The following is a 21,817-nucleotide window of genomic DNA, read 5'->3' on the forward strand; positions in this document are numbered from 1 at the left end:
CCCCACTTCCTGAGTTGAAGTGGGGGAAATAGAGGAGTAAATCATTTCACGATGTGTGGTTAAATGCTACAGCTCAGGTAACCACGAGCACACAGAGAAAGGGCAGTTTCTAGAAACAGGGCGGAGAGGAGACCGTGAGTGGGCATTTCCCAGAGCAGTCTCTGCCAGCCACCCTGCTGTGATCACTTTGCCACAGAGCAGCCCCGGCGGTCAACCTCAGCCTCCCTGAGCAACCTGAGCGCCCCGCCCAGGTGCCTTACTATTGGTCTCGTGGAGCGGGATGGGCAGCTCTGCCGTGCAATCCCAGCTCGCAGCCCTTGCTCCGCGTGTACTCACGGGAGGACTCGCAGACGTTACTGCCCTCTTGCGTGCCCCGGCCACCCCCGGGCAGCTTGTAGCCGGTGCGCGGGGTGGCTGGGACTACGTGCAGAGCTGTCGCGGAGCCGGAGCAGCAGCGGTGAAGCCCCTCGGCTCGGTCGAGACCGCCGTGCCCATCGCTCGCCTCGGTTGCCGCCGCTTTAGCCGCAGCCGCTGCTGCCGCCGCCGGGGGAGAGGCAGCCTATTGTCTTTCTTCGCGGCGAAGGTGAGGAGCTGTCTCGGCTGGGCCCGCGGGGGAGCCCCGGGAGCCGCACGGTGAGAGCGCAACTTAGTTGGCGGAGTTGGGGGAAGTTTTGTGATTTGAGGAGGGGTCGGGGTGCGGAGCGCGGCCCGTCCCCTGCGGCCGCTCGGTGGGGCGGGCCCCAGAGGAGGGTCGGGGGCTGCGCGGGGCTTCAGGGGCGGGCGGAACGGATGGGTAGCCGGGCGGCGCGGGGACCTCAGCTTTGCGGACCCCTCCTCCCTGCGCATCACCCTTCTCCCGCATTGTCTGCTTGGGGCTCGGCGCGCCTCCCACTCCGCAGCCCAACTTGGGGGCCGTCGCCGCTTTCCGGATGGGGGGCGCGCCCGGCCGCGGATGGCCCCGAACCCTTGCCCCGGGTCCCCGGGTTGGCGCCGCTGGGGCGGACTCAGTCCTCTCCTGGGGCGGGCGGCCGCGGTGTGGAGTCCGCGCCGCGAACAAGTGCTGCGGGCGCGAGGGAGCGGCTCCCCGGGGCCGACGCGGACGGTAAACCTGTCCGGCGGCGCCCGCCTGCTGGGGCCTCTCCGCTGTTTCTCGCGGGCGCGGCCCGGCTGAAACTGCGACCGTCGGAGGCGAGCGGCCCTCTGGGACCCGTGCAGCCGGTCCACCTTGCAGCTATACTTTGAGACTAAACAATTTTTTTTTTTGCAAAGGCAAACCGGTATGTGAAGTTGAAAAAAGCAAAAACCCTCAAATTTTCCTTCTTTCTTTTTTTTTTTTTTTAAATCAAGAAAGGGGGTAGATAGGTTTGTTTTGTTTTGGAAATAGTTTTTATAGCAGAGTGATACCGTCACATTTAATGATCCTACTGTGAATTCCAGAATTCACGATGAAAGTTGGATTGAGCGGTATTTTGGTGTTCATTCTTTGCTGATACTCATTAATGAAGTTAGTTGGAGAGTTTATTGCTTCAGTACAGTAAAAACCAGTGTGCCTTTTTTTTTGTTACTACTCCCCCCTCCCCGCGTTGTTTTATTTTTCGAAGAAGCAATTTATTCAGTTTTTCTAAGCCACGGGATTGCCCAGATGAGGACAAACGGTGCAGTTCTTGAAAGGTCATTGTTGGCAAGTTTGTGAGGGAGCTAAGATGAGTTGAGATAAACCAGTGTTACTGTTCTTGTATTCTGTCGTGGACTCTTGGGGATTTGCAGGCTGCATTCAGTACAAGTCTGGTCCAGTTTTGGGTGCACGTATTCCACTGAATTTGGTTCGTGTGGCTTATTATATGAACATGATTCTGTTTCACTTCCCCAGATGGAACTAGCTTAAATGTCTATCATTTATAGTGACAAATGATCAAAATGGCTAGAGTGTCATTTATTAACTTCAGTTGTATTCCTTTACCTTACCTTCTGCTAAATGAAAAAGAAAAATTAGACAAATACTGTGTGCGTCAGTTTGCTCTGAGTGATTTCTCGTGCTAAGTGAGTCCTGTGGAGAAGCGTTCCTGGGCTTTTCTGGTTTGGTGGGCCTTGTGTTATAAAACCAATTTTCTTCACCTGATGAAGCTAAAGACAAATTTTCTTCAGGCACAGGCATTGCCCTTTTAAACTACAGAGCCACTTGTAGGATTCACAATACTCACTCAATGGCTTCCCTTCCTGGCAGTGTGGTTTTGTGTGTGTGTGTGATTGTGGGGAAGGAGGTTGACAGAGGTTGGAAGGGATTGTCAGGGAGGGACATCATGTAAGCAAGTACTAACAACATAACGTGACGAGGGCACCAGTTGCTTTCCTTCTGTGGGCGGTGATGGCATGTTATACTGTAGGTACTATTGTTGTAGGATTTCCAACAGTTCGTTTGCCTTGACTAAATGGTAACTGCACACATACTATACTATAAATGGACTCCTCCTCTAGTCCTTTAACTCCTTGAGGGCTGTGATAGACCTTATTTAACTTTGTACCCTCTTTGCCAGTGGTCTTAACATAGTGCAGGCACGGTATGTGTTTGAATTGGGTAAATTACTTTTACTGCCTAGTGGTAGCTGGTGTACACAGGAGAGGGCCACCAACTCTGGGGACTTGTCCAAAATGACAATTCCCTTGCAGATCTCTGATGAAATTTACTTTAAAAGGATTTCTAACCTTTTTTTTAATCTGTCGGTTATTTTTTGAAAAGAAGTGGGGCTTAACTAGTGCTCTAAGGATTTTAACAAGAGATTCCGATTTAGAAATCTGTCCCCCCTTTTGGTGAAATTATTATTTTTTTAGAGTCGGAATCTTCACTGTTGCCCAATTGTCTCCCCGGGACCCAAGCCGTCCTCCCACCTCAGCCTCCCACAGTATTGGAATTACAGACGTGAGCCACCCCACCCAGCTGGCGAAATTATTAAAATTGTAGTGAAAACTCTGCCTCCATTGTGAAATTGGAAAAAAATTAGAAATTTTAGAAGAAAGTACGCCCTTTGGAGCTAGGTAGAGTTCAGATCCCCACATTTCCATTGAGTAGTTGCATAGCCTCTCAGAGCTTCAGCTTCCTACTCCTTAAGGGTTAGTAACATGCTTTGCAGTGTTGTTAGGAATCAGTGAAACTGTGTGAGATACTTAACTGCAGTATCTAACATGGAGTAGGTAGCTATTTCCTGGTAGCTGTAATGATAATAATTTTGATACGTTTTTACATGACTTAAGCATTCTGAAAAGTCTGATGCTTCTGAGTATGGAGGCTTAGCTATTTCTTTCATAAAGAAGGGGCCCTGAGACTTGTGAGTCTTATCCAAATGCATTTCTTCACAGGTGTCAGATGAACTGAAGGATAATGGAAACAATAGCAAATTTATCTTCTCAGTCACCTGTGAGTCTTCCTTTGCGAGTGGGACTTGCAGAGTACTTGGTAGGGTAGAGCTCTTTGTGACTATGCTATTTAGGAAATGGTGAGAGATGGATTGTTTTCAGTACATCAGTCATAAGAGGATATGAGTTAGTTCCAACTTTCCTTATTTTACCTTATTCTTGACAAATAACAAGTATGGATTATGTCTGTATTTCTGAGACTTGTTTAAGGTAGAACTGGACTGGGTGTTAACAGTGTTAGTTCAGTAGAGACATGAGCAAATCACTCACTTCCCCTTCAAGATAACACTTTCAAGGTGCCACCATTTGCAGAAGAAAGCAGTGATTTAAAGCAGCTGTACTAGCACAGTTTAGAATACTTACACTACCTGATGGAGTAGATACATTCTAGAAATATTTACCTGTAGTGGGAGTTGAACAGTGAGAACACACGGACACAGGGAGGGGGGAACATGACACACTGGGGCCTGTTGGGGGTTGGGGGGCTAGGGGAGGGATAGCATTAGGAGACATACCTAGTGTAGATGACGAGTTGATGGGTGCAGCAAACCACCATGGCACGTGTGTACCTATGCAACAAACCTGCACGTTCTGCACATATACCCCAGAACTTAAAGTATAATAATAAGAAAGAAAAATAAATATTTACCTGTTAAGGACATTTCTGTGTATTTTATTCCATCTTTCCAATAGTTTTCTTATGAAGAGATTATAGTAAACCTTTGAACTTAACAGATTGAGGGTAAACCTTTAAAAAATATGTTTGGTCACACTTACAGATTGAGGGTAAAAACATTCCTGACAAAGCTAGGCGAAGACACTTGGACCTTTTTTTTTTTTGAGACGGAGTTTCGCTCTGTCACCCAGGCTGGAGTGCAGTAGCACGATCTTGGCTCACTGCAACCTCTGCTTCCCCGGTTGAAGCGAATCTTCTGCCTCTCCCGAGTAGCTGGGACTACAGGCACACGCCACCATGCCTGACTAATTTTTGTATTTTTAGTAGAGACGGGGTTTCACCATATTGACCAGGCTGGTCTTGAACTCCTGACCTCGTGATCCACCCACCTCAGCCTCCTAAAGTGCTGGGATTACAGGCATGAGCCACTGCACCCGGCCGAAACTTGGACTTTTGATGTTTCCTTCTTTTAAAGTTAACATCTAGCACTTGAATAGACTTGGTTATTACTGATGGGGACAGGCATCCATTTGGAAGTAGCTTCCCTCTCTCTCTCTTTCCCAGGTTAGGCTGTCTTACTGCTGTAAATGGGGAGAGAAGAGAAAGCCGTGGGTGGAAGAAAGTGTTTCATGGCCTGGTGCGGTGGCTCATGCCTGTAATCCCAGCACTTTGGGAGGCCGAGGTGGGTGGATCACTTGAGTTCAGGAGTTCAAGACCAGCCTGGCCAACATGGTGAAACCCCGTTTCTACTAAAAACAGAAAAATTAGCTGGGCATGGTGGCGGGCACATGTAATCCCAGCTACTTGGGAGGCTGAGGCAGGAGAATCACTTGAACCCAGGAGATGGAGGTTGCAGTGAGCCGAGATTGCACCCCTTCACTCCAGCCTGGTCGACAGAGCGAGACCTTGTCTCAAAAAAAAAAAAAAAAAAAAAAGGGTCCCACTCAGTTGCCCAGGCTGAAACGCAGTGGCAGGATCACTGCTCACTGCAGCCTTGAACCAAGTGGTTATCCCACCTCAGCCTCCCAGGTAGCTGGGATCACATGCATGCACCGCCATGCCTGGCTAATTTTTTTTTATTTTTGTAGAGACAGGGTCTCTCTATGTTGCCCAGCCTGGTCTCAAACTCCCGGGATGAAGCAATCCTCCCACCATGGTCTCCCAAAGTGTAGGGCTTAAAGGCATGAGAGCCACCATGCCCAGCCTGCTGGGGTTTTTGATTGACATTGCATTGAAACTGGAAATCAGTTAGGAGGCAACTGACATTTTAATAATGAGCCATGAACATGGTATATCTATTTATTTAGACCTTGTTAGATTTTTCGTCAGTGTTTTGTAGTTTTTAGCAGTTGGATCTTGCTTGTATTTTGTAATCTTACACATTTATTTCATGTTTGTGGTACTGTTGTGAATGATACTTCTCAATTTCCAGCTGGTGATTGCTAGTATATAGGAAGATGATTTTATGTTATATGCTGACCTTGGATTCTACAACCTTGCTAAACTCATTTTTAGTACTAGAAGCTTTTTTGTAGATTTTTGGAATTTTGTGCATAGACAGTAATGTCACTGGCAAATAAGGGCAGTTTAATTTCTTTGTTTTCACTTTGTATACTTTTATTTCCTTTTTTTTTTTTTGAGACGGAGTTTCTCTCTTGTTGCCCAGGCTGGAGTGCAATGGCGTGATCTAGGCTCGCTGCAACCTCTGCCTCCTGGGTTCAAGCGATTCTCGTGCTTCAGCCTCCCCAGTAGTTGGCATTACAGGCGCCCGCCACGACGCCTGGCTAATTTTTGTATTTTTAGTAGAAATAGGGTTTCACCGTGTTGGCCAGGATGGTCTCAAACTCCTGACCTCAGGTGATCTCCCCGCCTCGGCCTCCCAAAATGCTGGGATTATAGGTGTGAGCCACCGCTTCCGGCCTAAGAGGACACAGTTTCTTTGGCTTATTAAGAGGTATTTGGTTAGTGTTAGACCGGGGGTTGGTACATTAGAGCTTGCTGACTGGATGTACCATGCTGCCTCTTTTTATAAATGAAGTTTTATTGGAACACGGCCACACCCATTCATTTACATATTGTTTAACAGAGACCATATGACCTACAGACCCTAAAATATTTACCACTTTGCGCTTCGCAGGCATTTTGCAGGCTACTGCTGTGGACACCAATTTTAATTTAGGTAGATAAACTTTTTTGTAGCTTCTGAGGTTTTGCATTAATTTGCTCAGGCATATAGGTTGGTGGAAGTGCTTTCCGTTCCTTCTCCCAAACCAATCACACAGCCATATAACTTCATGCCTGAGTTTCTGTGTGGTCCTCTATAGTGAGTGAGTTTTTACATACTTCTTTGCAGCAGCATGAATTTCAAAAATGTCAACGCTTTTGCTCTTGCTAATCTTTGTAAACTTTGCACACCCACTGCTGGTACATTCTGATGATAGTGTCCACACTGCACTGTATGAAGAAAAGACTGATGATTATTTATATTAAAATGCAGGAAGAGAATTGTAGCGGCAACTTTTGCTTCTCTAATCAGCAGCATCATAAGAGACTTACTATGTGTGGGCAATGGGGGAGAATGTTAATTTATACATTGAGATAGTTGTATTAAAATTGAGTGACTCTTACTGTGACATAAAGTGAATGTGTCTCTCTTATACAGCAGAAAACTATTAAATTTGTTTTTTCTCAGCAGTATAAAATAAAGTGGAAAATGTGGGAAGAATACAAATCCTTAACTTCTGTGCTTCTGCTTATTTCACACCCCTCAAATTTCTGATTCCTTTCAACTGTAGCTGGTTTTACTACTGAGTGGTGAAATTGCTGAACATACTTAAAACTACATCATTTAAGACTTTGAATTTTGACATCTCCTCCTCTTCACAGTCTTTCAAATACTAGGCAACCTGTAGGGTTCCACTGTGTCTGTCATGTGTTGTCCCTGTGTTACATGAAAGCAGCCCCAGTGAACTTGTGAATTTGCTCAGTCATTTCACTGGCTACTGGGTGAGGAAGAAGTAGGATTTTCTCTCTTAAAATTCCTTGGTGAAATCATTGGATGGGCATGGTGTGTTTCTTTAATTTTCCTTTTGGTCAAAAATCTGACAAAGCAAAGACTTTCAGTTGTTCTTTCTTGGTCTTTCAATAGGTTTAGTTTTTAAATGTGTTTACTCTGACCAAAAACTGCCTTCCTGTAATATGCTCCTTCCTTTAGAACACAGTTCTTAAGTAGAGTTTGTTTGTTTAAATGTATAAAAATAAGTTAATGCATTATATGCAGCGAGGTTTTGCATCAGAACCCTGAGTTCTCAATGTGGCAGGTTTAAGTGTCTAGAACACCTTTTACCTGTTTTTTCTATTACTTGCTTTATTATTTTTGGGGTAAATGAGATCTTTCTCAGGGAGGCCTTCCCTCAGCACCATGTTTAAAAGGGCATCTCCCTCATTTGCTATTCCTTCTTCTGTTTTATTTTGCTATATGGAATTTGCTACTATGTGAAAACTATTTTAATGTTTTATTTACCTGTGTTACCCCTAGAATAATATCTATGAAGGTAGGGATTTTTATCTGTTCCTTCTGTGCCTACAGAGTCTTGAGGAGTATGGTGTCTGGCACGTTGTAGGTGCACAGTGACAGCTGAATTAATAACGTCAGGGAGAGTTTGTAGGATGGGGCTCAAGGTGTAGGGCAAGTCAGTTTTTAGATTTGAGGTTATTAGCAGGAGACGATGTGGGGGGAAAACACATGTTTTAATGTCAGACTGGGTTTGAATCTGGTCTCTCCAACTTACCCTTTGACCTTGGTGTTAAATAATTTAACCTTTGAAAGATCAACTTTGTCACTAGTGAAACGGGAAATAGTATCTTTTTAATGGGGATTAAATGTAATATCAAATATAATGCTCTGTCAATGTTAGTTTTGTCTTTCCCCTTGTGTGCCAGCATTGTGGAAGTCTGAAAGCAACCTGAATTTACCAGTCTGTTTCTGGAGCCTTCTGGGGTCATTACTTTGATTACTTTTGACAGATACATTCTTTTCAGCAGCCTGCATTGCCAGCATAACAATGACCTGTCCCTTTGACCAGTGTGGGGGACAGACACTTTGTCATCCCTCTTTAATCCGTGTATCAGAACAGCTCTTACGAGTTCTGGCTTTGAAACATGTTTAGAGGAGTTTATAATTCCGAACAGTTCAGATGACATCAGCCCTTTCTTAGAGTCCTCTGAGTTTGCTCAGCTTCCTCATTCCAGTGTGGCGGGAACCATTCAGTTAAATTGATGTTTGTGGTCTTTACACATAGTCATCCTAAGTTTCTTGCGAATCATGAGAGATCAGAGGGCTACTAAGTCACTAGTTTGTCTCTGTAGATTTCTCTAATCCAAGCTTGTCCAACCGCGGCCTGCAGGCTGCATGCAGCCTGTGAAGGCTTTGAATGTGGCCCAATACAAATTCGTAAACGTTCTTAAAACATTGGCCAGGCACGGTGGCTCATACCTGTAATCCCAGCACTTTGGGAGGCCGAGGTGGGTGGATCACCTGAGGTCAGGAGTTTGAGACCAGCCTGGCCAACATGGTGAAACCCCGTCTCTACTAAAAATACGAAAATTAGCTGGGCGTGGTGGCACACGCCTATCATCCCAGCTACTCGGGAGGCTGAGGCAGGAGAATCGCTTGAACCCAGGAGGCAGAAGTTGCAGTGAGCCAAGATGGTGCCACTGCACTCCAGCCTGGGTGACAGAGTGAGGCTCCATCTCACAACAAACAAAAAATTATGAGATTTTCTTTTTTTGCAATTTTCTTAAAGCTTAGCAGCTATTATTAGTGTTAGTGTATTTTATGTGTGGCGCAAGACAATTCTTCTTCCAGCGTGGCCCAGGGAAGCCAGAAGATTGGATCCCGCTCCTTTAAGTTTTATGGATTAACAAGGGGTTAATTCCTGTATCAGTTTCACTGATGTTTCTTCTGCTTGATGCAGGAACACTTGACAAGTTAGTTAAGGTAGATTGGTCCATAAATTTATAGGTTCTTTCATTCCCATGTCCTAGGCAAGTCTGAGCAGGACCTGGAAAGCTGATTAAAAGGCCAGTGAGCACAGTGAGCTTAATTGTAAATTAAATGGATATTTAATACATTAAGAAGGCACTCAAGCCTTTCAATCTTTCATTTTCATCCATGCTTGCTATTTGAATCTGATGGGCTTGAAATTGACCTTGTTGTTCTTGTAAAAATGTTGGTTATTGCTGCCTTTCTCAAGCTTGGTTTTCAGTGTGGATTTCTGCAGATAATTTTTGCACCTAAAAGTACAAAGTCATTAAGTGAAGGCCGTCAGGAAGGAAAGAGTGCCCTGAGCCAGGAGGTCTGTTACAGCACATGGGGTGGACAAGAAAATGAATGGACATGGGCATGGAGGTGGTTCAGTCAGTGTGGGAAGGCCACCTGCTTGTCAGCTTTCTACTGCGTTGTCCAGCAGAACACGTTGAAGCTTGGGGCCTGCAACTCGTGTAGAGATGATTGCATTTAGGAGGCTGAGGTAGATTTTTTCCCTCTTAAGTGTGTGCTCACTGCTTTTTGGCGAAGTCTTGACCCGAGACATACACAGCTTGATCTGTGAGGATTTTAACATCGAGATGGTTCTATTATTTGAGTTAGGCATGGCTAGGCTACCAAGGCATTGCTTTTCGGTCCGAACATTTGGTCATTTCAATTTATTGTTAGTGAGGTTTTTGCGATTTGTTAGAACACAGAGTTTGGGATTTTGTCTGTTTTTTGCATGTGTGAATGACACTTGATATTGTTGTTTATATTGCTGGTTAGTATGTGCCTTCATTTACCTATTGTGAGTAAGAAACTTCCTCAGATCAAATTATAGTGAAGTCGCTTGGTTCTGTTTCTCTGACTCTTAAGAGGATGAGATCACTTTATACACAAACTCAAGCTGTTTGGTAAAGGACCTACCATTCTGAGCATTCATAGCCTAGATGAAGTCCTGGTCCAATCACCAAGTTAAACTTTTAAAAAACATGCTGTTCTTAATGTTCAGGAATTCAACCCTGGAAGCCTTCTCTAAATCTTAATGAGAGTTTTATGAGAATTCATTTAGTGAAAATATGTATCAGGGAATCCAGCTATTAACTTTGAGGAGGGTGATGCCTTTTAGTGGTTAGAGAGGCAAGCTGTAGCCTCCCTTCTCAGAGAAGGGGAATTGAGGAAGAGAGTTCTAGTGGTCCCTTGCAATCCTCCCCTCACTTTCCAGGTTCCCTAGTAAGACTGGAAGAAGTCCCTGAGCAAACAGCATTTTGTGAGTTTGAGGGACTGTGTAAAAATGTAAGTGAACATACAGTGGTTTTGCTTTGATAACTGTTTTAAATATCCTGTTGGTTGTTGAAACTTCTGTGACAGTGAAGCCTTTTTTGTCTTTATTTTTCAATCGGAAGATCTTTCTTCCCCACTTGAAAAGATTGAGTCTGGGGTCAATCCCTGACCCCGCTTCCTTCCTAAATGTCTTAGTGTATAGCATACAGCTGGGCATATGGTAATCTCAGGCAGGGGATTGTACTCATAGAGCTATGCTTGACACCTAGGACTTTAGGTGGCTTATGTATTTTTGATGACAACTTTTAATTTTATTCTCATTTATTCCATTTCTGTTTCAGTGTCCTGGGTCATGAAACTTAATCCACAACAAGCTCCCTTATATGCGAGTAAATCATGCGATTTCTTTTCATTTTGTATTTATTTGTTCTGTTTACTTGTTGTAATAAGCCACACTCTCACATGATAGATCCTCAAGGAAAATTTTAACCATATGTGCATGAATATATTGGTGTAAGACACTTCAGAAATTGAGTTTGATTTAGTAAGTACTAAATGGCTAATCTGTGCATGGAACTGAAAACAAATAATACCTGTAAGACTTGAGAGTTAATTTAGTCAGGGCGATAGTATGCACGTATGAAACAAATTGTCCTGCCAAACAGTACTGTAGCTTCTTATTTTTTACCTGCAGTGCATTCCTGTAAAAGTAGTGTAGAGATCCTCCTACTGCCACTGTGATTTACCTTACGTTGCCACTAGGTGGCACTATGTCATTGGCAAGAGTGCTGTTTTCTTTAGGACTCTGGGTGAAAGCTGATATATCATCTCCCTGAAGTGAGGGACTTTGAAGATAAAATTGATAAATGATTGAATCAAGGCTGGAAAAGGTAGGCTGTAGGCAACTATTCTTTATTATTGTAAGAGTGAATTAATTGAATTTGGGTGGTGAAAAGTACCCGTTTGATGAGAAGCCAGTTTAGGGTTGTGGATGGTTAGAGCTGTGAGAGGCCAGTAGATGCTGGGTTGCTATGCTCTGGAGAGGGTGAGAAAATATATTTGTAATAGGACTTGATTCCAGCCTTCAAGAATATGGATCATTTATTTGGACAGAACGTCCCCAGAATTAGTTGAAGACAAAAGGCAAATGGTCAGGAATGGGAGGCAGTGAACATGGTGTTGGATGAATAGTGGGGGGATGGTCAGTGGAAACTCTGGCCCACCCAAGTTTGTGTCAGGTAATAATGGGAGATCAGCCTGAAAAGGTGGATAAAGCTCAATTGTGAAGGCAGACAAAGGTGTGAGGATTTTGTTTTGTGACCACCGAGGAGCCATTGATGGTGTTTATTTTAAGGATGCTTTTCCTTTTATGCGTTTGTACATAAAAACATAAATGTACTTAACCATTCTGTATTAATAATAGTCATTTACCTTTCCAACATAAAATGTTCATGTAACTTCTGCATAGCTGATTTTTACGTTAAATGTAACATGTAAAGAAATATATGTGTGTTTTTAGAAGACGTCTTATGTGCTCATTTTCTTTCTAGATTACTTGGAGATAATTTATGTTTACCAGTGGTTTTGCATGTGAACTGAGTACCTTGGGTTATTTATTATTATTATTATTATTTAGAAAACGGGTCTCACACTGTCATCCTTGTTGGAGTGCAGTGGAGCGATCATAGCTCGCTGCAGCCTTGAAGTCCTGGGCTCTAAGCAGTCCTGCTTCAGCCTCCCGAGTAACTGGGAGTACAGGCGCATGCCACCATGCCGAGCTAAATTCTCCCTTTTAAAGTGTGTGATTCTTTGGTTTTTCGTGTGTATACAGTTTCGTAATTGCCATTGTCTGACCAGAACATTTTCATCACCCCCCAAAAAAAGTGCCATATCCATTAGCAGTCACTCACCATTCCCTGCTCCTCTCAGCCTGTGGCAACCACTTGTACACTTCCTGTCTTTATTGATATACCTATTCTAGAAAGTTCATATATATATGATTGATGTATATATGATATATATGATGTATATATGCTGTATGTATGATGTATGTATGGTGTATGTGATATATGATATATCATGATATATCATATATGATATATGATATATCATATATGATATATGATATATGATATATGATATATCATATATGATATATGATATATCATATATGATATATGATATATGATATATCATATATCATATATGATATATGATATATGATATATCATATATGATATATGATATATGATATATGTGATATGATATATGATATATGATATATGATATATCATATATGATATATCATATATCATATATCATATATGATATATATGATATATGATATATGATATGATATATATGATATATGATATATGATATATCATATATGATATATATGATATATGATATATCATATATCATATATGATATATGATATATCATATATCATATATATGATATGAGATATATCATATATCATATATGATATATGATATATCATATGATATATGATATGATATATCATATGATATATGATATGATATATCATATGATATATATGATATATGATATGATATATCATATGATATATATGATATATGATATGATATATCATATGATATATATGATATATCATATGATATATGATATGATATATCATATATGATATATCATATGATATATGATATGATATATCATATATGATATATCATATGATATATGATATATGATATATATGATATATGATATATGATATATATGATATGATATATGATATATGATATATATGATATATGATATATGATATATGATATATGATATATCATATATGATATATGATATATGATATGATATATGATATGATATATCATATATGATATATGATATATCATATGATATATCATATGATATATGATATATGATATATCATATGATATATGATATATGATATATCATATGATATATGATATATGATATATCATATGATATATGATATATCATATGATATATGATATATGATATATCATATGATATATGATATATGATATATCATATGATATATGATATATGATATATCATATGATATATGATATATGATATATCATATGATATATGATATATGATATATCATATGATATATGATATATGATATATCATATGATATATGATATATGATATATCATATGATATATGATATATGATATATCATATGATATATGATATATGATATATCATATATGATATATGATATATGATATATCATATGATATATGATATATGATATATGATATATGATATATCATATATGGTATGATACGTATATCTCATATATCATATATGGTATGATACGTATATCTCATATATCATATATGGTATGATACGTATGTCATATATCATATATGGTATGATACGTATGTCATATCATATATGGTATGATACGTATATCTCATATATCATATATGGTATGATACGTATATCTCATATATGTCATATATGGTATGATACGTATATCTCATATATGTCATATATGGTATGATACGTATATCTCATATATGTCATATATGGTATGATATGTATATCATATATGTCATATATGGTATGATATGTATATCATATATGTCATATATGGTATATGTATATCATATATGTCATATATGGTATGATATGTATATCATATGTGTCATATATGGTATGATATGTATATCATATGTATCATATATGGTATGATATGTATATCATATGTATCATATATGATATGAATCATGATATGATATGTACATCATATATATCATATATCATATATCATATATGTATATCATATATATCATATATCATATATGTATATCATATATATCATATATCATATATGTATATCATATATATCATATATCATGATATGTATATCATATATATCATATCGTATATGATATCTAGATATATACATATTATGATATATGATATCTACATATATGATATATATGATATGTAGATATCATATATCATATATGTAGATATATATCATATATCATATGATATATATCATAGATATGATATATATCATATGATATGATATATATCATAGATATGATTTATATCATATGATATGATATATATCATAGATATGATATATATCATATGATATATGATATATATCATAGATATGATATATATCATATGATATATGATATATATCATAGATATGATATATATCATAGATATGATATATATCATAGGTATCATATATATCATATGATATCATATATTGTAGATATATATCATAGATTTATGATATATATCATATGATATCATAGATATATGATATAGATATCATATGATATCATATGATATCATAGATATCATATGATATCATAGATATCATATGGTATCATAGATATCATATGGTATCATAGATATCATATGGTATCATAGATATCATATGGTATCATAGATATCATATGGTATCATAGATATCATATGATATCATATATGATAGATATCATATGATATCATATATGATAGATATCATATATCATATGATATATAATTTTTGCAAATATATATGATATATTATATATATTTGATGTATATGATATATATGAAAAATATATATCATATATGATATATAATTTTATATATTTATATACAAAATTATATATATAATTTTATATATTTATACTTAAATTTACATATATGATTATATATTCATATATAATCATATATATAAAAGTTCATGTATATATAAAATCATGCAATACACGGCCTTTTGTGACTGGCTTCTTTAATTTAGCATAGTGTTTTCAAGATTCACTCATGTTAGAACATGGATGAGTACCTTGTTCTTTTTATTAATGAATGACAGTCCAATGACTGGTTACATCACATTTCACTTATCCATTCACCAGTTGATGGGCAGTTGAGTTGTTTCCACTTTTGGTCTATTATGCATAATGCTGCTGTGAACAGCAGGTTCTGGTGAAGACATATGTTTTCATTTCTCTTGGGTATATACGTAAGAGTAGAATTGCTTGGGTGTATGACAACTGTGTTTAACATTTTGAGAAATTGGAAAACTGTTTTCCACAGTGGCTGCACCATTTTACATTCCTACCAGCAGTGTATAAGGACTTCAGTGTTTCCATGTGCTTGCCAACACATGTTATCTGACTTTCTGATCTATAGCCACCCTAATGGGCGTGAAGTGATACCTCATTGTGGTTTTTGATTGCATTTCCCAAATGGCAAATGATTTTGAGCATCTTTTTATGTGCTTATTGGCCGTTTTTCTGTATCTTTGGAGAAATGCCTATTCACATCCTTTGCCTGTTTTTAAATTGGGTTGTCTTATTGAATTGTAAGGGTTCTTTGTATATTCTGACTACAGGTCCTTTATCAGATACATAATTTGCAAAAATTATCTCTCATTCTGTGGGTTGTCATTTCACTTCCTTGATGCTATCCTTTCAAGCAGAATTTTCAGTTTTGATAATGTTCTGTTGTTGATTTTTTTTTGGCATCATATCTAAGAACAATTCTTTGCCTAACCCAGAGTCACAGAGATTTACTCCTATGTTTTCTTCTAGAAATTTTATAGGTTTAGCTCTTACATTTAGGTATGTAATGTGAGAGTTCAGTTTTGTGTGTTTTGTAAGGGAAGAGTCCAACTTTTTTCTTTTGCATGTGGATCTCTAGATGTTCCAGAAGCATTTGTTGAAAAGACTATTCTTTCCCCAATTGAATTGTCTTGGGCATCGTTGTTGAAATTGATCATAAATGTGAGGAATTTTTTCTGGATGCTGAATTTGATTCCTTTCATTTAGGTTGTCTTTGATTTCTTTCAACAGTGTTTTGTAGTGTTCATTGTATAAACTTGGTATTTTCTTGAAATTTGTTGCTTATGATTTTATTCATTTTGATGCGATTGTTAATTTTGTTATCTTAATTGTTCAGTTTTTGATTGTTCATTGATTATATATAGAAATACTATTGATTTTTGCATACCGGTCTCTGAAACTGTAGCCTTGTTTCAGAGGTCAATTATAGACTATAATCTGGCTTGTTTGTTTGGCAACAGCTCTTAAGTGGATGCCTTAGGATTTTCTATGTACAGGATGAAGTAGTTGGAGATGGTTTTCTTCCTTTCCAATCTGGATGCCTTTTATTTCTTTTTCTTGCCTAATCGCCCTGAGAAGCATCTCTGGTACAACATTGAATAGAAGTGGTGAGCGCAAACATCCTTGTCTTGCTACTGATCTTAAAGAGAAAGCATCCAAGCTTTCACCATTAAGTATGATGTTGTCAGGTGTGGGTTTTTCACAGGTACCTTTTGTTAGATGAGGACGTTCCCTTCTATTCCTACTTTGACCATTTTTATGATGAAAACGTGTTGGATTTTGTCAGGTGATGGAAGATGCTACACTGCTGGCTTAGAACATGGAGGAAGGAGCCCGTGAGCCACAGAATGCAGCTCTAGAAGCTGGAAATAGCAAAAGAACACTTTCTCCACATAGAGACTCTAGAAGGAACGCAGCCCTGCTGGCACTTTGATTTTTAAACAAGTGAAAGTCATTTTGGACTTTTGACTTCCAGAAATGATAATATGATAATAAATTTGTGTTGTCTTAAGCCACTGAGTTTGTGATAATTTGTTGTTAACAGCAATAGGAAACTAATAGAGTAGTAGTTTGGGGAAATTAGTGATAAAGGATAATTGGGAAGGAGAGGATAAATGTAGTTAGGTCAGTTTGAGTTCTCTGTATGTTTCACTGTGTGTGTTTTGTAACATTTTAGTTTTTCCTAAAACCAAAGGATTAATTGACCTTCAAAAGGCAGCTACTTTTTGATTTTAGTCTGTAACCTTTTATCAAATCAATATTTTCCCCAAATAGGGTTGACAAGAAGCATTCTAAATTATCTCCTAATAAGTTGTTTTGACTTCAGATATTGAAATTGCAGGCCCATCTCCCACCCATCTCTGTTTTCTCACCTTTTTTGTACGTTTTATAATAAGCCTTACATTGAAGTGTATGTGTCTGTCTGTCCCTCCCTCCTTCCCCCACCCCCTCCCTCTCCTTCCCCACTCTGTGTGTGTGTGTGTGTGTGTGTGTGTGTAATTACAAAGAAGCTGTAAAGGCCTTTTAAAGTAGTTATGATGTGATTTCCCCTCCTTTTAAAAAATAAAATATGTTAAGCATAAGTATTAACGTCTTAGAGGGCAGGTAGGTGGAGACTTTGACTTTCTACTTTATCTTTGAATCGCTTAAATGTTTACAGTGAGCGTGTTATTTTTATGGTACATAGTAATTTTTGATGAAAACATTTTGAAGGCTGAAAAGAATGTCCTGTCTTTTGAAAATAAACCCATCTTTTTGTGCTAATTAACACTGGAGGCCAGCCAAGGCTTTATAATAAAATATTGCATTCAGAATACCTATGAAAGTGGCTAGTTGAAGACTATAATTTGCTTTGAAACGTAGCTTGAAATGGAAATACATTTCTAATAATGAAAGGTGTTGCTTTAGTAATAAATGAAAATAAAATATCCCATTATTATCCCTTCATAGAAAACAAATACAACCCTAAATGACATTTTAATTAACCAGTGATTTTCCTCTAAAGCTGAGATTTGTTTTTTTAATATGTAGGTAGGATTGGCAAATAGCGTACAGAAATCTGGACATCCTCTGAAGATAATTGTTGGGGTGGAATGGGGGCATAGAGTACTGTTTTATTGTGTTCATTTTTGTTAATGAAACTGAATTTAGACCAAGCAGTGATTTCAAAGTGGAAGATGGAACAGGATGTTTAGTAGGTTTTGTATACTGTTTTTGTAAAAGGCTTTGGTGCAGAACCTTTCATAAAATGAAATATTTTTTCAGCATGTCTGTTATTTACTTTTAGAATTCAGAGCAAGGGTTCTTGTTTGAAGAACTACAAACCTTTATTGACTCCAGATTTGACTCAGCTCTTTTATATTTTCTTTCTCACTGATAAGGGAAGGTACTTTATAAAGTAGATTTGTCATTAAAAAAGAAAAAAAGACTACATTTACCTGGTCAGAAGTTCTTTTGGGTTTAAAGAAAAAGATTGCAGCCCAGGTTGCAACAAATGGTCTGACAGTTATAATATGTTACATCTTTCTTTTTTTTTTTTTTGTTTTAAGACAGAGTCTCACTCTTTTGTCCAGGCTGAAGTGCAGTGGCACAATCACAGCTTAGTGCAGCCTTGACCTCCCAGGCTCCAGTGATCCTTCTACCTCAGCCTCACAAGTAGCACTCACCATCATGGTGGCTAATTTTTTTTTTTTTTTTTTTTTTTTTTTTTTTTTTTTTTGAGAGACGGTGTCTCCCTGTGTTTCCCAGGCTGGTCTCGAACTCCTGGGCTAAGTGATCCTTCTGCCTCCACTTCACAAAGTGTTGGGATTACAGGTGTGAGCCACCATGCCTGGCCTCAACAAAAGTTGAACTATGTACTGTAGCCACCCTCAACAATGATAAACTTTTGGCTAATCTTATTTCATTTATACTCCACTTTGGATTATTTTGAAGCAGATTCCGGACAGATCACTTCATCTGTAAATATTTCTGTTTGTATCTCTTGAAAGTAAAGACTCTTTTTTAACCACGGATGAGTGTCTTGATCAAATCAACATGGCTTGTTCATGTCGATACCATTTGCTCAGAGGGGAAAGATTAAGGGAAAAATGGGGTTGGATTTCAAATGCCAGGACCTGTCTACTGGGTTTGTGATTTGTTGTTCTCTAAAGTTGTAGCTCTTAAAACAAAGAAAGGAGTGAGTTTGGCCTATTCATTAACTTTTCCTCTTTAGACAGTTCAAATGTTATTGAGTTCTTCTACAAGCCAGGCCCTGCCTTCTTCTTGCTTACCAAGAAGCATTTTTATGCGGTTTCTCTAATGTTTGGGTGAACGGTACCTCACTAAGTTGTTTTTCACACACATGCGTGCTCGTTCCTGAAGAGTCCTGTCCAGGTGCTCTGCCCGCTTTTCCTTTCAGGCTTCTGTATCAGCTGCCGTTTCGCTATAGAATGTGCCCTGACCTCCACCCCTTAACCCTACCCAATTTGCCTTTACATGTCTGACCATCCATCAAGGCTCTTCTGGGTCATATTCAGTCCATGTTGATATTTCCCCTTCCTCCCTTCTTTAGTCCTTACTATTTTTGCTTTGGTCACGTTTTCTTACGCTGTATTCTGTAAGCCTGTTTAATTTTTTTATGGTGGCAGGGGAAAATATTTTATAATTATGCTTTGTGCTTTTTATCTTCCACTCAATAAATGCTTGGTAAATATTTGTTTTATTGAATGTGTGAGCCTATTCTAGCTATATTGTGCTTGAACAAAAATCTTAACTGCCTTGTAAGTTAACTGCTAAGAATTTGTCAAAAGTGCAGAGATAACATCAAGAGCTTGTCATGGATAGTACAAAAAGGTCTCTAAGGGCTTGATGGAAGTCTGTAAATTGACTTCCTATGAAAGAGAGTGTAAGAAGTGAAAAAAAGCAAAACAGAGTAGATGTTTTACTCTGTTTGCCAAGGGATTTGTGCTATTTTTTTCCTGTTTTATAAATTTGTCCTAATCTTAAATAATGAAGGGAAAAGAGCACTCTTTTTCAACCAAGGAATCCTTTTTATACTTCTTTGCTATGAAGCCATGTTATGAAAGATTGTTATACAAACTTAAGTGTAGTTTTTCCATCTTCAGTAACAGACCTGATTGCCATGTAGTTACTGGTTCTGATCACATAAGAATGCAAAGCAGCTTGTTCTAATAACTTGTGCAGGCCTATTGGGAGCTAGTATATGGCTTTGAGTCCTTTTGAAGTATTTAACATAATTTGGCAATTCCATTACTCCTTTTATGGACTTCTTGGCATCTATGAACTCTTGGTAGGGAATCACTGTTTTAGAATGAAAAATGTCTCCCAGGAAGTAAATTAGCCGGTAAACAAATGAAACTTCATTTTTTATATGACTTGTAGAGCCTAAATTATTACTCTTTCTGCATAAGTGGCTGCTTTCTAGGCTGCTTTTAGCGAGATTGTTAGAAACAAATGATCGGTGCTGTGAGGAAGAAGCAGCACTCAGGCAAAAAAGTTTTCTCAGCAAGACAATTTGCTTCTGCAAGTATGCTGCTTGCATTAGTCATGATTGCAAGAGCACACCAAACGGGGTGGAGCAGGGGTTCTTATCCCTAATGCACTCCCTACCTCTGTGTCATTCCAACATGGGCTAGGGTAGGACTGCACAATCTTAGCTGATTCAGCTGGATATTGTGAATATTTTCTCTAATAAGAAAGGGAGGGGGAATGTGAGTTACAGGTTGGGACTGGTAGGAAGAGTTGTTTACAAGGCAGGTTACTAAGCAGGTAACTAAGCTGGTAAGTAGGGTCGAGAAGGTACAGGGAAATTGTTCTTAGGAACAAAGAACAAGGAAGTTGAACAAGTTAAACCTTTGAAGAGGAACTTACTGTACCTAACGATTCCCCCCTCTTAATTTTTGTAATTCTTCCTCTTCAAACTTTTTTAGCATGTCTTTGCTTTGCTGTTCTGCTTGGTTTTCTAGAAGGAAAAGCTTATCTGAATAGGGTGGAGGAGAGCTAAGAGAGGTTTTGGTAAGTTCTGTGTCTATGAGTCTTTGCAGTAGTCCACAAATGTATGGTATGATACAGCATCCAACAAGAATAAGCACACCTATAACGATTGCAAGAGAAGTAAATATTGAGGACATTAAGCCTTTCCATTTTCCAGACCATTTCTCCATTAAACTTGTAAAGGGATCATTTATTCCAGAATTGCTTGCTAACTCATTGGATAAGGAGGTTAGGTCCTGCAAAGCTTTTGTTACTGTTCCGTCAGGGGCTGTGTTATTAGGAAGAAAAGTACATCATTGGACTCCAATCATGACACAGACACCACCTTTTTCTGCTAGCATCGTATCTAGGGCTATCCTGTTTTCCCAGACTATTTAGTTAATGGGACCTAATTGGTCGGCTGTTCCCTTAATGGCATGTCTTGTGTAGTTAACAAACCTTTGTTGGTTGTAATAAATGTAGTTTATCCAATATACATTTTTATTTACAGTTGACCACCAAAACTGCACAGATTCAAATCCTGAAGCTGTTTGATTTCGGGCCTTAAATTTATCTGGTACCCCTCGTAGAACTCCAGTAGCATCTATATAAACGTGGGAGTCAAAGGACCCATGAAGGTCACTTCTTCTCTTCTGATTTTCTCTTCTATTATGTTAATGGAATGCTAGGGTGAAAGGGATGGCCAGTTGGACTAGAGCACAAGTACCACTCCAGTTACTTGGCAGAGTGTCCAGTAAGGGTCCACCACAATACCACCATACGTATGCTCGAGGATGAACAAGGGCAGACTGACTGGTAAGCTCTTGGGAG

At 38.6% G+C, this 21,817-nt stretch overlaps 1 pseudogene; it reads left to right on the top strand.

Annotated features, from left to right (window-relative positions):
- Window positions 1-445: 445 nt before the first annotated feature.
- The window catches only part of LOC117976089 (golgin subfamily A member 2-like), a 39,332-nt pseudogene continuing 17,960 nt past the window's right edge, over window positions 446-21,817 (top strand).

Source organism: Pan paniscus, chromosome 16, assembly GCF_029289425.2.
Source record: "Pan paniscus chromosome 16, NHGRI_mPanPan1-v2.0_pri, whole genome shotgun sequence".
NCBI classification, from domain to species: domain Eukaryota; kingdom Metazoa; phylum Chordata; class Mammalia; order Primates; family Hominidae; genus Pan; species Pan paniscus.